The 15,065-nt window shown below is 37.7% G+C and overlaps 1 protein-coding gene across 3 annotated transcripts in view; it reads left to right on the plus strand.

The window, feature by feature from the left end:
• Positions 1–15,065, plus strand: part of EML1 (EMAP like 1) — a 166,017-nt gene that overhangs the window by 75,007 nt on the left and 75,945 nt on the right. The gene's annotated exons all lie outside the window — the stretch shown is intronic.

Raw genomic sequence — 15,065 nt, forward strand, 5'->3', positions numbered from 1 at the left:
AATATGTTGGTTTCTAAGCTGTGTAGTTTCTGGCCTGTTTCTCTGAGATTATATTAAACCAAATGGTGTTTGGATGGTGATGTGACAAAATGCAGCTTAATTTACAGGAAACTTTTGCAGTAAAATTTTAAAAGGCAGGAAACCCTTCCCGCATTAGACTAGTTAGATAATATATTAACATGTGTACATACTGTCAGTTGGACTCAATTAATAGGATATTTTTAAAATGGAATTTAAAGAATTTGTAAACATTCTAACACACTAGTGATCAATGGGAGTTACATGTGAGTACCTATGTATAGGTTTTGCTGTTAACTTTTAAAAAAACTTTAATTGGGATTTAGAGTGTATGTTTCTTTGCCTGGAGAAATTATAATTAATAGATTGCAACATACCATATCTTTCAGCAGAGGGTAGTTCACATATTGTTTATATTTGTATTCCTGTAGAAGGAACAAATATATAAAATAGTGCATTTGTGTTGTTAGATTCTGTTTTTTGCCAATGATAGAAAAAACAGAATTAATTACTCTTCTAAGTCAGCTGAAGGTTGGGATTATTCGTAGCAAATTTTATACTGTGTTGTAGAAATAAAAAATCTGGTTTGCATCTCTTTTTCATTGTTTGCTTTTCTGTTTAGATTTGTAGATATATTTAAATGTCAATAAGGTTCAGGAAGCCTAATCATAAATTGGAGTTTTGGATGGATAAAATTATATGTCTATTGCTTTCTGTACAAATAACTTAATTTATCTGTGCCTTCCTCATGTGAATTTAGTTTTAGTAGGATTAGCTTTCAAGAAAAGATGTTGTAGAACTGGACTCACAAGCCACTACCTTGGTTAGATCAGATGATAATACAAATTCTGTCTTACAAAGAGACAAAGTAGAGATAAAGTGCTATAGAACTGGTTTTAAAAGGAAGATTGCTTCTCAGTTATGTGGACACTTCAGAAAAGTGTTCTAGCCATAGAAAATAATGTGAGAGAAGTTGAGTGGATATGAATATAACCTAGATGAAGGAAGTTTTCTGCAATTTAGAACAGATGGGAAAACTTGGACCTTTTCAGATATTGTTGAAGTACAACTTCCACCTTCTTTCATTATTGGACATGTTGGTTTGGTAGTTCAGTAATATCAAGAGAGCCACAAGTCCCTCTAGATATTGAGCAAATAAATGGAATGTTTGCATTCTATTCTCTTTAGGGGATTAATTCCACAATCAGGATTCTGCTATAATGAAGACCCTGCCTTGTATACCATTCTTGATGGTGGCATCTGATGAAGATTCATAAACTACAGACTGGCTAATGAGAGGCAGACTTTTTTCAGATGTGCTGGCCACAGATTCTTAGGCTTTGTTAGGCTTTATAGGTAGGGGGAACCTGTATTTTGAAGTGAAAACAAATTTGAAGGTAGTGTATTTGGGATAAAATCTCCCATTGGTCCTTCAGAAGTAATGTTGACTTGCAAAACATCTACAGGTTGTGAGCCTGATCCTTCTGAAGGAGTACAGCACAAGCACAAAACTTAATTTTGATGTTAAAAAATACAAAGGGTACCCTGAGAAATCCCACAGTACAGTGGCCATGAGAATGAACAGTGGCCCCAACATCACTGTCAGGAAACTTTCAGCTGGATAGGATAAGAATCTATGCAAGTCAGACATGAAAAACCACATACTTTTGAAAACATTTTGTTGTCTTAACTACAATTGGATGGGTTAGCATAGTGCTTTAAGCCATAAACCACAGTACTTGGATTCATACAGCTTGCTAAGCCAAATTAAACGAACTGTGTCATAACATAGGCATGCGTGAACCAGCCTGTTATGGCTTATTTACCAGAGCATGATTAGGAAGTAATTACTAACAAAGCATTTGATAGAGTATGCCATGTCATGCTAATTAGCAAGCTAGTTAAATATTTGCTGGATGGCATAACAATTAAACAGATATATAGCTGCTTTGTAAATCCAGGTATATTCAAAGAATGTTAATCAATGGTTTCTTATCAAATCGGAGAGAAGCATCAAGTAGAGTTCTACAGGGATCAGTCCTGGGTCCTCTACTTTTCATGCTTTTAATGACTTGAATAAAGAGGGTGGGAGAATACTTATCTAATTTACAACTGACTCAAATTGGGTGGGATAACTAATAACCTGAGAGCCAGTTAAGGCATCAAGCTAGAAACTGGGAGACCCTGAATTCTATTCCTGCCTTAGGTATGAAGCCAGCTGGGTGACCTTGGGCCAGGCACTCTCTCTCAGCCTAGGAAGGAGGCAATGGCAAGCCACTTCTGAAAAAGCTTGCCAAGAAAACTGCAGGAGCTAGTCTAGGCAGTTACCAGGAGTCAACACTGACTTGAAGGCACCACATACAAAAAAACCTTAGAAGAGAAATAAAATTCAAAACTTTTTCGACAGGTTAGAGAATCGGACAGAAAGTAACAGAATGAATTTTAAGAGATTTGACTGTTTAGGCCTTATTCATTCAGGCCTTATTCATTCAGACTTGGTAATGGACAAGCATGCAGTCTTGGCATGTGTTACCAAGACTTAGTTGGGCAAAGATGGCATCACCCTTTTTGAGATCTGTACTCTTAGGTTGCAGATCCTTCACCAGTTCTGATGTTAGGACTAGGGAGTTGGGGGTGGCAAATATACTGTATCAATGACTAAGGACTCTTCTTCCTGAGGTAGCAAGGTATAAATATATGTTAGGTTGAGCTAGAGAAACAAAGTAGTGGTCTTTATGGTACATCAGCTGCCTGCTGCCTGGCAGGATCTCTTCCCAAGCTGCTTAGTCTTGTCTGTAGGCTGGTTTTGGAATATCCCCAGCTTCTGATCTTGGATGACTTTAATCTCTATGCCCGGGGGGCAGTTTGGGAGTTACTTGGGAGTTCATGGCCTCTGGCAACCATGGGCTTTGTCATACCTTGTGTTGGGAGCTGGTTCTAAGGATCCATCCATCCAAACTCCAGCATGTGCACCTGCTTGTGAACCAAATTTATCTTTATTCATAACATCAACTATAGGAACATCTTTTTTATAGTAATTTTATTAAAAATTACAATTGCAACAACAAAAAACTAATACAAACTAAAAAAAATAAAAGAATAAAAAGAAAAAATAGAAGGTGCAGAGAAGAAAAAAAATAGAAAAGAAAGAAATAATATATTAAAGAGAAAATAAATATATAAAGAAATGACTTCTCCCTTCATCACAACAAGTATAAACAACTTTAGTAACTTATCACCTTCACTTAAAATACAACAAATGATCTCTTGTTCTTATTCTATAGCATCTTTTAAATCCAGTCTATCTATAGAGGCAGACACTCTTAAAATTAACTTCTGGGTCCATTGTTCAAAAATACTCTTTAATATGTCCAATGTTAAAATATTTTGCTTCATTTTGTGTTTGTAAGTTGAATTTAAGTGTTCTTCTCCTTTCATTGTAATCTTTAGTTCTTTCTAGTTCCCTCTAGTGTCCAATTTTTAAAGTCTTACTTTTTTTTAAGAATTCAAGACAAAAACATTTTCCCATGGGAAGGGTTCTTTATAATTAATTCCAAAATCTTATTTCAAATTTATCTGGACCCTTAGTCCATTTGTAACTTCTAAAATCAAAGTTTTAATCATGCTTTTGCTGTTCATTTAAAAAAAAAAAATTAAGTCCTTAAACTTGTACTTAAAACTTATTTCACTAAGGATTGAAGATAACTCACCCGTGCTGTAAAACTTGTCAATCCAAAGGTTCCAAATAGCTAAAAAGCAGTTAATAAGCAATTTCTAAAAGTGATTAGAAAGGAAGTATGTGAATCCAGTGTCCTTTTAAAGGTGCCAACCGTAATTTGAGCAAGATGGCTATTCCCTCATCTCCCAGAGCTCTAAACCTGCTGGAGACCGCTGTTTTGTGGTCTCCTCACAAGGAGCAACTGTCTGGAGCACTTACGGGCAATCTGAAGTCCTCTCCTTGTCTGGAGAGGAATTATGAAGAGCTGGTCTACTCACGAGCTCTTAATTCTGCAGCAGTCATCAGCTCCTCTTTTTGCAGAGCCATCTTCAGTCTGCCATTTCTTCCCCAGAAGTCAAATATAGAAACATCTTAGTTTCTCTTTAAGCATGCAAAGCTAGTTGTGTATGTGGCACTTAGCTTAAGCAGATACACAAAAAGTGTTTCCCTGCTCCTGCCACTGCGTTTGAATGCTGTAAAAGCAATAAATCACTGTATAGCTCTAATTATGTTGACTTCACCAATTAACTATTACCTGCCTGCAAAATAATGTTTCTTCTGAGGTCAGCATGCCTCATTTATTGTAACATGTAGGGCTATACTAAATCCCACCCTTGGAGTTAATCGAGGGTATTAGTTATGCTGAGGTGGCAACCTGTTGTAGCTGGCAGAATCTTGATCTTCAGATCCTGATCTCCATTCCACTCTGCACTAGATAGACATAATCCCATGCTGTACTGTCTTCTTCCATCTTTGGGGATCTTCCTTTCACTCAGGAACTCTTTGATTGTCTTCTTGCATGTCTTCAGCAGCCAAAATTCATGTAATTATCTATGTAAGCCACTCAGAGTCATCAAGTCAGGCAGCCTCAAAATGTAATAGAATGAATGAAAGAATGAATCCCACTTAGTTTGCCAACCATCATCTTCTCCTTCTCACCAGCTCCATCATGGTTCTCTATTCTTGTCAGCTTCTTAACATTTGATCTTCTCTCACCCCATTTGCTCTTTAGAGTTCCGTGCACTTGAGAAACCTTACCTATTCCAGCTCAATGCTTTGCCAGATTTATTACCTTCCAAGTACTGCTCATCTGTCTGGGAGATCATGTGACAGGATGGCAAACATTGCTTAGCTGCTCCATTCTGTCACAGATTTGTTCTAAGTAGTCTTGGGCCCAAACTATGAAGGTGAACATACACGAAAACTCACTTTTGCCTCTTTGCAATTATGTAATTATCTAGGTATCCAGGGCATTACCAGCAGCCCATTGCCATGGTTAGATGACCTCCTAGTCCAGATCAGGCTGACTGCTGCCCATGATCTCCATTGGTTAAAACAGACTGATTAGACTGATCCACTCCAGGGACAAGATGGCGACTGAGATAGTAACATAAGTGACTTTGTCTTAATGTTTTTATTTTGGCTCTGTGGAGTATGTTTTCATTATTTTTAATTCTAAGATGGGGAATATCAACAGAAATAGGAGCTTGGGAAAGGACAAGATCAAAGAAAAAAGTAAGCTGAAAACTAAAACTAAAAAGTATTGATGAAAAAGTACTGAAAAGAGAAGGATATGACTCTAAACAACATAGTACATTCTAAACAGTTTACATTAGATCAGCTTACAGTGATCCAATGTGTCATTAGGTGTTAAATCTTAATGTTTCTAATAATCTAATAATTTTCCAGTACTAAATTGGGAGAGTGAAGAAATTCTAATAATTTTCCAGTACTAGATTGGGAGAGTGAAGAATTAAAAGCACTTGAGGAGAGAAGCTGAGGAAGATGTTAGACTAGAAATGCCTTGCTCTGAGTCTAATATGGATTTAGTAGCAAAAACTGCTTGCTGACAGCACATAATTTCAATTTATCAACAATTACTGTCAACTAACACCAAGTTAGAGGAATTAAAACATTTCTTGGAACAGCATAAATTGAAACAGAGAGGAATTTCCTAAGGAAATTATATTAAGCAACTGAAAGCTACCCATGCTAATGTAACCCTGGAAGGGCATTGATATAGGTAGGAGTACAAAGATACAATCTGTGTCTAGTAACAGAAATTCATGTATTTTTCAGCTGCATCAAATTGTGCTATTTATTACTAATCATATTGCTGATACTTTTGCTACTGAATAGGTCATCTTTAGTATGTTCTCAGCTGCCGGTGTCTTGAATCTGTGCTTCTTCTGGCTTCTCCATGAGGCAAGGGGTGATTTGAAGGCTGATTCCAGGAGGTTATTAATGCCTTTCTTTGGGAGTAGGTGGCAATGCAAATTGCTGGTCATTAAAGCCCCATGTGTCTCTGCACTAAAGTATCCCCAGGAGTACTGCTTTCAGATAGAATTGATCCATCAAAGTTATGTACTGTACCCTGGGAGAAACTGCTGGGAATCTCCCATTTCTCTGTGTTACATACTACGGAAGCATAGATGATGCTGCTTTTCCATGACAATGCCTATATTTTGGAACAGCTTCATGCTTGAAGTGAGTTGTGTCCTTCCAGAAACTATTAAAAACAGAATTGTCCTAGAGGACTGAGGTGATGTATGACACCTAGGATGATTGTAATTATGTTTTTATGACTTGTAATTTGTAATGGATATTTTATTTTTATGTCTTCATTATTGGAAACTTCAAGAGATTCAGGATTGTAGCAGGTATGAAATCCAATATATAAATAAACAATATGACTTGGCATAATATACATGTTCCAAACTAACATAGTTAATGGGCAATCTTGACATAAAAATAAATCCCTGGATGATAGGTTTGCCAGATGATGGCTTACAGCATTTATTTCCTGTTACCGTTTCTTCTGCTGCTTAGCTTTTCCACTTACCCCTCTGTTATCATTGAATGAAACCTCCAATCACATCTGAACCCATCTTAAATACAGTGACTTTTTGCCCCTTTAGATGAAGCAATAGATGCCAACTCTTAATCACACAAGTCACAAGTTATTTTGACATATGAGTCAGAAATCCCATATTTTGCCAGGCTAGGCAAAAAAAGCTAGTAGTAACAAATTAAGTAACTTAAGTTAGCTGCTGTTGTGGCATTCAACATCTGCTGTGTGACGTCACTATCTCAGTGTCTAGTGATGGAGCTGGTCCTGTGATTTTTCCCTTTTAGTCTTCCAAAGGAGTGTACATCAGAGTAAGTCTTTTTGCTATGTATCTGTTATGTGCAGCTTCAAACTTACTTCTTCTCTTCTACCATTATATTTTATAAATGGTTCTTCCTGTTCTTTTGAGGGAGGATTATGTCCTTTTAAAAAAAGCTAAACATTTCTCAGATATGTTTAAGCACAGATCTGCTGATGCTGACCAATGCCTAGCTTCTCTTTAGTACAACATTATCTTGCTTTTATTCCCTCTTTCTATGTGAAGATACTGTTTTATAATACTAATCCTATTAAAAAAAAACCTTGGCTGATTTCATGGCAACACACTGTAGTGTCATAGGAGCACAGAATTTGCCAGACTATTCGTAATTCAGTGTTTAGCTAGCTGGTCATGACACAGCTTGGCAATCTCTCAAAGATGGAAGTATAATACAAAAAGGTGGTCCTTTTTTGTATCCTTTTGTTTTCAGTCTGCACGTATGTATAACAGTTGATGAAAAGCTATTGAGTGATTTCATGAAAGCACGAATGTTTTGGATTCTGAGCAACTTTTTGGTCTTCCTTTTTATCCTTTGCCATCTATGTCAAGAAGGTGCAAGATCTGGCATTCATCCAAGTAACTCAGTCTTCTCTTTTGCTGACGAATGAGAATCAGTGCTATATTGGACAAATACAATAATGGGAAGCTGTTTTGTATTCTAAAAAAATTTAGAGGTATACCTGAAATAGAAATGTGTTAGTTACTGCACGTTTTCCAATTGCCTATATTATATATCATATACTTTTATCAAAGTGCTTATACTGGACATAGCTTATCAGTAAGTCCCAACTATCCTTTAGAGGTGAACTGACCATGGCACCGTGAGGGGGCCAATAATAACATTCTTACTCACCATCTTAAATTTTATATTTTATATTTTTGCACTTACATATTTATATGTATTTATATGTGTATTTGTATTGTTTTATTTTAATAATATGTTATTCTCTATTTTGAACTGTTGTAAACCACCCAGAGTCATTGTTACGAGATGGGCAGTAAAAACATATGACAAATAAATATGAATCTACAATAATTTAGTTATGACTGACTGGTCATACACACTGGATTAGGAGGATACTTTTTATTATAGTTTTATATAATTTTCCTCAGAAATGTTACTATATTAGTTTATATAATATTAACTTTAACTTCTTTTACGGTAAACTGTCATGGATTTTTTAAATTAAACTTTGTTAAGATTTCAAGATAAAAAGATAAAAGCTAACAAGAAATGAAGAAATAAAGTAAGAAAACAAAATAGAAAAAGAGCAAAGTCAGAAGTACAGAAAAAGAAAAAGAGAAGAAAGAAAATACAGAAAAAAATTACTTCTGACTTTCTTTGCTACAGATATAAGTATACATTTGCATTAAACTCTTACTCTAAGTTTACAACATAGCTTTCATTAATTCTATTGTCCATTATTATTTCTAGTGATCAAATCCAGATATCATGATTTCATTTTTTTTCTGTTCCTCTTAAAAAAGTCCAAAAGGGTTTCCAGGTAACATTAAAATTAGTTAATGTCTTTTCCCTAATCAAAGTTGACAATTTTGCCATCTCAGCCAACTCCATCAACTTCACCATCCATTCTTCCACTGTAAGTAATGTTGAATCTTTCCACCTTTGGGCATATAAAAGCCTCACTGCTGCTACCATATATAAAAACAAAGTTCCATGGGTTCTTTCTAGCTGTTGTAAACTGTGTCAGGGACTTTCTGAGGGATAAGGAAAGAAGGTAGAACATAACCAATAAAGAAGCAAATCCTAGACCAAGGTTTCTGTAATAGTTACTCCTAAAATTGATTAACTATCAAGAATACATTCTATCATTATGCTGTTAGGTCTGCTATGGGCTAGATCTGTTAAGCATCACACAATTTTGTTTTTCATGGAATTTCTCTCATACACAGTCCTATCAATTTCTAAGTCTTTTTTATATATCAAATATTATCAAAATTTTTGCCAGACTCTAAACACAACCACTTTGGCCACATAATGAGAAGACAGGACACCCTGGAGAAGATGCTGATGCTAGGGAGAGTGGAAGGCAAAAGGAAGAGGGGCCGACCAAGGGCAAGATGGATGGATGATATTCTAGAGGTGACGGACTCGTCCCTGGGGGAGCTGGGGATATTGACGACCGACAGGAAGCTCTGGCGTGGGCTGGTCCATGAAGTCACGAAGAGTCGGAAGCGATTGAACGAATAAACAACAACAAACACAACCAGGTGCTCCTCCACGAATCTAGTGCATGTTTTCACAGCTACCTAGTCCACCTTCTAATTGTAAACTATATCAAAAACTTGCATGTTCCTGATTAAGTTCTGACCTAGATGCCACTGTAAAAAGTAAAAAATTGTGAAAGTAGAGATGGGGATTATGACAACAGTAAAAGGCAACATGAGACTCAATCACTTACAATGCATTTCAAGGTTTTCTACCATTCTTCTTATGTCCTGTTTGTTTACGGAAAAGAGAAAAATCAGGAGAGCCAAAGGAAATACATAGGAGAGGAATCAGAGTTCAATACCCTTACGCATGTTTCTTGTTAACCTAAGAACCTACAACATATGAGATGAAATTGGATACAAATGTTGTTCTTGTTGCATCTGGTTTTGCCTTAGTTTTAAAATTCTATAGACTCTCTAGGAAAATATTTTTTTAAAGAAACGTCTAGGCCAAAGGTGGGCAACCTCAGGCCACAAGCCTGCCATGTGGCCTCCTGATTCTTTTGCACAGCCACTAAACAAGGGTCTCAAACTTCAACTGTTATAAATGCCTCATAAGGACTAGTTAATTAGTCCAAGGGCCTCAACACTGAAGGTCTTCCAGACATGGGTGCAAAGTCTCTAATGAATGAAAATGAAGAATATCCCAGTATGACATTAATAACAAATTCACAAAATAAATAAAATAAAATAAAATAAAATGATGATAATAACAGTAATAACAACTGTGAAACAGAGCTGAAATACAGCTGTGAACAGAAACACTTCATTTTCATCAATTAGCCTACAATGTTTTTTATTAAACAGAACACCAATGTTTTATTTTATTAATCAGTTGATATGTAATATTTTTACATCCACTAAGAGCTGCCCAATCCACCTTTTCTTTCTCTTCTTTCTCCTGGCTGAGCAGGGCAGACTTCCTTTTCTTCGGTCTTTTTCTTGCTAATTTTTCCTTCTCTCTTGTCTCTTTTCCTGGCAAAGTCCCTTCTTCCTTCCTTTGCCTAGAAAGCCACTCACAACCAAGAAGGCTACATTCTCATAGAATCTTATTAATCAGATTTATTGAAAGGAAAAAGGGGGATTGGTTGTGGAATCTTAGAAATTGGATATATGTTACCTTAGCACCTCTTTTCTCAGTTCATAAGGATGAGAATTCTTTGATCCTCTTGTTGACCACTTCTTGAAGCAATGGGGATGTTGCTACTTGCTATCCTGATACAGATGAAATGTGCAGATGTTCTGGCCCTGTAATACTTTATAAACTACCATCTATTCCCCAGGCTCTAAGAAATACATTATACAGATTTTCCTAGCTCTCTTGCTGTCTTATTCCTTGTTCAGCATAGATACCGCACAGCAGAGTGGTCAGACTTGGGTCTCCTCTTTGGCCACCTCCTCCTTTCTTCTCTCAGGTACCCCGCACCCCCCAGCCTCCTCGCCTGTCTTTCTTGGTTAAGCCATACCTCCTGCTACCCTTGCCCAAAAGCCTCAGAAGCAATAGCAGGCAGGGCTTCTCAGAGGGTGATGCTGCTCAGTGTTAGTAGCCTCTGAGTCCTGACTGCACAGCTGACTAATCAGGCCTGATGTTGCTGGAAGACCTGTTGAGTCTGGTCAAAATGGGGCCACCACTCCAGAAAGTGTTCTTCCTTGAGTGTTTCCCAAGGACCAGCCTGTGCATCTTGCCTTGCTGGATAGCATCCTCAGTGTCTATGAAGTATTGTTGTGGGGGGCAAAAAATAACCTGAAGGGGTGTGAATTTAAGAGCTTTGTCCCTAAACCTTGTCAAGCCACACTACTGAATGTTGATAGCATTACTGCCAAAAACCATCAATGTAGATCTCTTCGTTTATATATAAGTGTCTTTATGATAGCCATAGAAAAGATACATAGAAATATCCACAATTCAAGTTCATAGTACTGTAATAATTTTAGCCCACAACCATCAGCAGGCTATCCACATCCCAGATACACACATATTATCAACATTTCAGCCCCTGAACACCTACCTAATATAGGGTTTTCAAACTGTTCTGCAGAACCCGAGAGCTCAAAGAAAACTGATTGGGTTCCATGAGAGACTGAGGCAAAAAGAAAAGTTACTGTACTGTGTGCAAGAAAAGTTAACTTGAATGCAGCCAATCTTCTACCACTATAGTTTTGCCTTTTAATCAGTGCTCCAGATTTTTTTTAACTAATAGAGTCTACAGCCTGAAAAAGTTTTGAAAAACTCTGACCTAAACAGCCATGTTTTCACCAACCAACTTTATAAATATTAATAACAAGGATGCTGATCTTATGGCTGGAGTCAGTTCTATAGATGGAAAGCGCCAGCTGAAAATGCTCACATAGATGGAAAGCGCCAGCTGAAAATGCTCACAAATGCTCCCGTTGCATTGATGTTATGTGACAATATTGGACATTACAGTTAGTACATGGAAAACTGCATTCTGTATCAGCTGAAATTTCTGGATGGCTTTCAAAGGCAATGCCATATAGAATGAGTTACAGAAGTACATTTAAGAAGTGATGAGGGCATGAGTGATTATTGCCAATGTCTCCCATTTCAGAAACAGCCATAATTGGTCCATCATCCAGAGCTATGGAAAGGGTCTTCTGACCATAGTTTCCACCTGCTGTTGTAGCAGGAGCAGTGAGTCGAAAGCCCCATACAGATTACTGACAAGTTCATTCTGGAGGAGCACAACCCCATCAGTGCTGGAACTGTTCCACGTCCTGCCAGTTTGAGCGAGCAGATATAAACGTTAAAAAACAAAAAACAGAAAAATTCCAACTGACTCTCCCAAATATTGAAAGAGTAGAAAACCACCATTTCCGTACGATCACTACATCTATTGAAACCCTCAGACCCCCTAAAACCATTACATTGGTCTTATCTAGCATATCTACTGTTTATGCCTATCTACTGTGTGCAAGCAAGCAAACAGACTTTGAACAGATGCTGGTGGATACTTCCTCATACTAAATCTGTAATACATCTGTAATGCAGAAGTTACAATTACCTTCAGAATCTAATTTCAAAAAAACTATTTAAAATTTAAATTTATCTGAAATCAAGGGTATTATCTAAAGTTACAATTTGGGTTTTGTTCATATACATTGGCCAAAATCCTACTCCTACTGGAATTGAATAGTAAGTATCTTGAACTTGAACTTCCTAGCACATGACTGGCTGAATATGGTTTCCCAACCAATATGCTGCTGTGGGTGCTACGCGGTCATGGATATTTGATACAATGTCTCACCAAAGCGCTTTGTCCATTGCTATGATTTTAGTTTGATTCAAATCCAGTCTACAATGGATAAGATCAATTTCAATTTGACTGATCCAGATTTTCTCTGGTGCCCAGCACTGAACTTTCCTTTTTTAATATTATATATAATATAATTATATATTTTATATATATATATATATATATATATATATATATATATATATATAAACGATATAAATAAATAAAACAAAATCTGAGGGATCATGGAGAATACAAATGAGCATCTACTACTAGGAAGGCAAATTGCAGTTTAGCTCAGAGGAATTGATCACTTCTCAACATAAAAGTTTTGAAGAGCTACTTTATTTTCATTAGCCTATCAAATTGTTCAGAAGAGATAAAATTTAGTTAACAGTTTTTATAGCATTTAGATCAACTGATCTAGAGCAGCTGAATCAGTGCAAGTAGCACGTACAGGCCATTTGGAGACTCCAGCCACCCCAGAGCTGATTATATCTAGCTCTTTAAGATCAGAAATGACATTATTGAATTCTGCAAGAAGCTGTTACTCATCCATATGGAAGCTTGATTGTACAGTACATGGATTTGATAAACCAGATTTCTAGTTGCAATATAACTAAATTTACAGTTTTCAAATTCACATCTAATTCTTTTGTAATGCCAATGATAATGACACAAATTCTTTAATAGTCATAGATAAAATTTGGTTAATTAAAATTGGGTTATATGCACCTGCATAATCATTTCTTTCCTCAGAATAATTTTTTTTCTCATATTCCAAATGCCCATCAGATTCCATATTGTTTTGGGCCTGGTGGAACAAATAGTATTCCCATATTTGTTCATGGACTATGTGCTCAGACCTTATTTATTTACAATTTCTATCTACTATTCTTCAAGGGGAAAGGCTCCGAGAATGGCTTAGAGATCAAGAAAAAAGGGAATCCCTATCCTTAGTCTTGCTATCTGTAAGAGAGGATTTTCATACTGATAATGTGGCTAGTAATTTTTATGTAAACAAAAAACACTTGTCTGCCTTCTCAGGAGAGATTGGCATCTTCCCCAATACAATGAAAGTGCAGGAAGAAGGTAGCTAGAATCTCACAGCAATAAATAGGTTTCATATTTGAAGTTGCAAGTTACTTGTCAGAATTCTTAACGTTATCATTTCAACCTTTTTCCTAAAGTTCCTTTGCTGTTCTTCTCTAGTCTGATGGTTGCTAGGGAGATCTGACACAGCAAGATAACACAGCACAAAAGGAAAAGAAAAATAATAATGTACAGGTACTAATTCTTAACACAGATCTTACTTTATCCCTCTTCCTCAGTCAGATGGAATGGCTGTTGAATGATAGTTGGGTGAAAAGCAAGTCTGATGTTGCTGGCTTCTCAGGAGAACTAAGATTAATTATTTTAATTTTAATTCTTACTTACTGACAAAGTGTGGTGGAATTGTATAAACACTACAATGAAAGCAGTTTTGTATAGACGAGAAATACATGTAGTCCTTGGGTTATGACAGTAATTGGGACCAGAATTTCCAACGCTAAGCTATCCGGTTGTAAAGTGCGATGCCATGTGACCGCATTGCTTAGTGATGGAAATCCTGGCAGTCCCCGATGCCATTGTTAACCACTTCCCACGGTTGTTAGGTGAGGACCCACCCTGATCCAAGCCATTCCCAGCTTGGTTCCTCCCAGCCCCGAGCCTTGGTAAGTTAAGGGACTGCCTCCTCTTGAGCTACCCCCACCTACCTATCTCCCCCCCATCTCTGCCTTTTCAGCTGCCCTGCACAGTGGCGCTCCTCAGCAGCGATCTTGGCACCGGTGGTGCTGGGGCTGAAGTAGAGGCCTGGGGCCTTCAATTTCAGCTGGCTGCTGCTGCCCGCAGACCTCTACTTCAGTCCTGGTGCCACTGCCACCAATGAGGAGTGCCACCTCAACCCCGCACTATGGCCAGTGCCACAGTGCAAAGCCCCCACTGCCAAGCCCCAGCTGCCCCTGCTGCTCTGCACTCTGCGAGCCCTGCTGCACCCAGCTAACTTTCGCTGTCTTCTTCCTCCCACTGTTGATGTGTCCCCAGCCTTGCCCTATGTGAGGCAGCTGCTGGCCTTGCCAGGCCTTCTCCCTGAGGCCGCATGCGCTGTTCTCCAAATCGCGCACGCCCTTTTTGCAATGCTTTGGAAGGCTTCTGAGGCCTTCCGAAACCTTGCAAGAAGGCCATGCCCCCCTTTCTCCAAATTGGAGAAAGGCTTCTGAGGCCTTCCGAAACCTTGCAAGAAGGCCATGCCCCCCTTTCTCCAAATTGGAGAAAGGCTTCTGAGGCCTTCCGAAACCTTGCAAGAAGGCCATGCCCCCCTTTCTCCAAATTGTGTGTCATGTTCTCCAAATAGTGAATGGCCTTCTCAGAAGACTTCCAAAGCATCTGATTCCATTATGCATTCAATTCTTATCCCTGACCTCCCATAGCAATCATTTATGGTAGTTTCTGAGACCATAACAATAAAAACACAAACTAAGCATGTTAAGTAAAAAAGTACTTTTTTCCAGTTTATAAGAACAAGATTTAAGGAATTCAGTGATATAAAAATAAGTGGGTTTTAGCACCACTCTGGAAAAACACTGTCACCCTATTCCCCACTCTCACTAGTTGAGCTATTGCAATGTTTGTTTG

The sequence above is a fragment of the Candoia aspera genome, chromosome 1, assembly GCF_035149785.1.
Source record: "Candoia aspera isolate rCanAsp1 chromosome 1, rCanAsp1.hap2, whole genome shotgun sequence".
NCBI lineage: Eukaryota > Metazoa > Chordata > Lepidosauria > Squamata > Boidae > Candoia > Candoia aspera.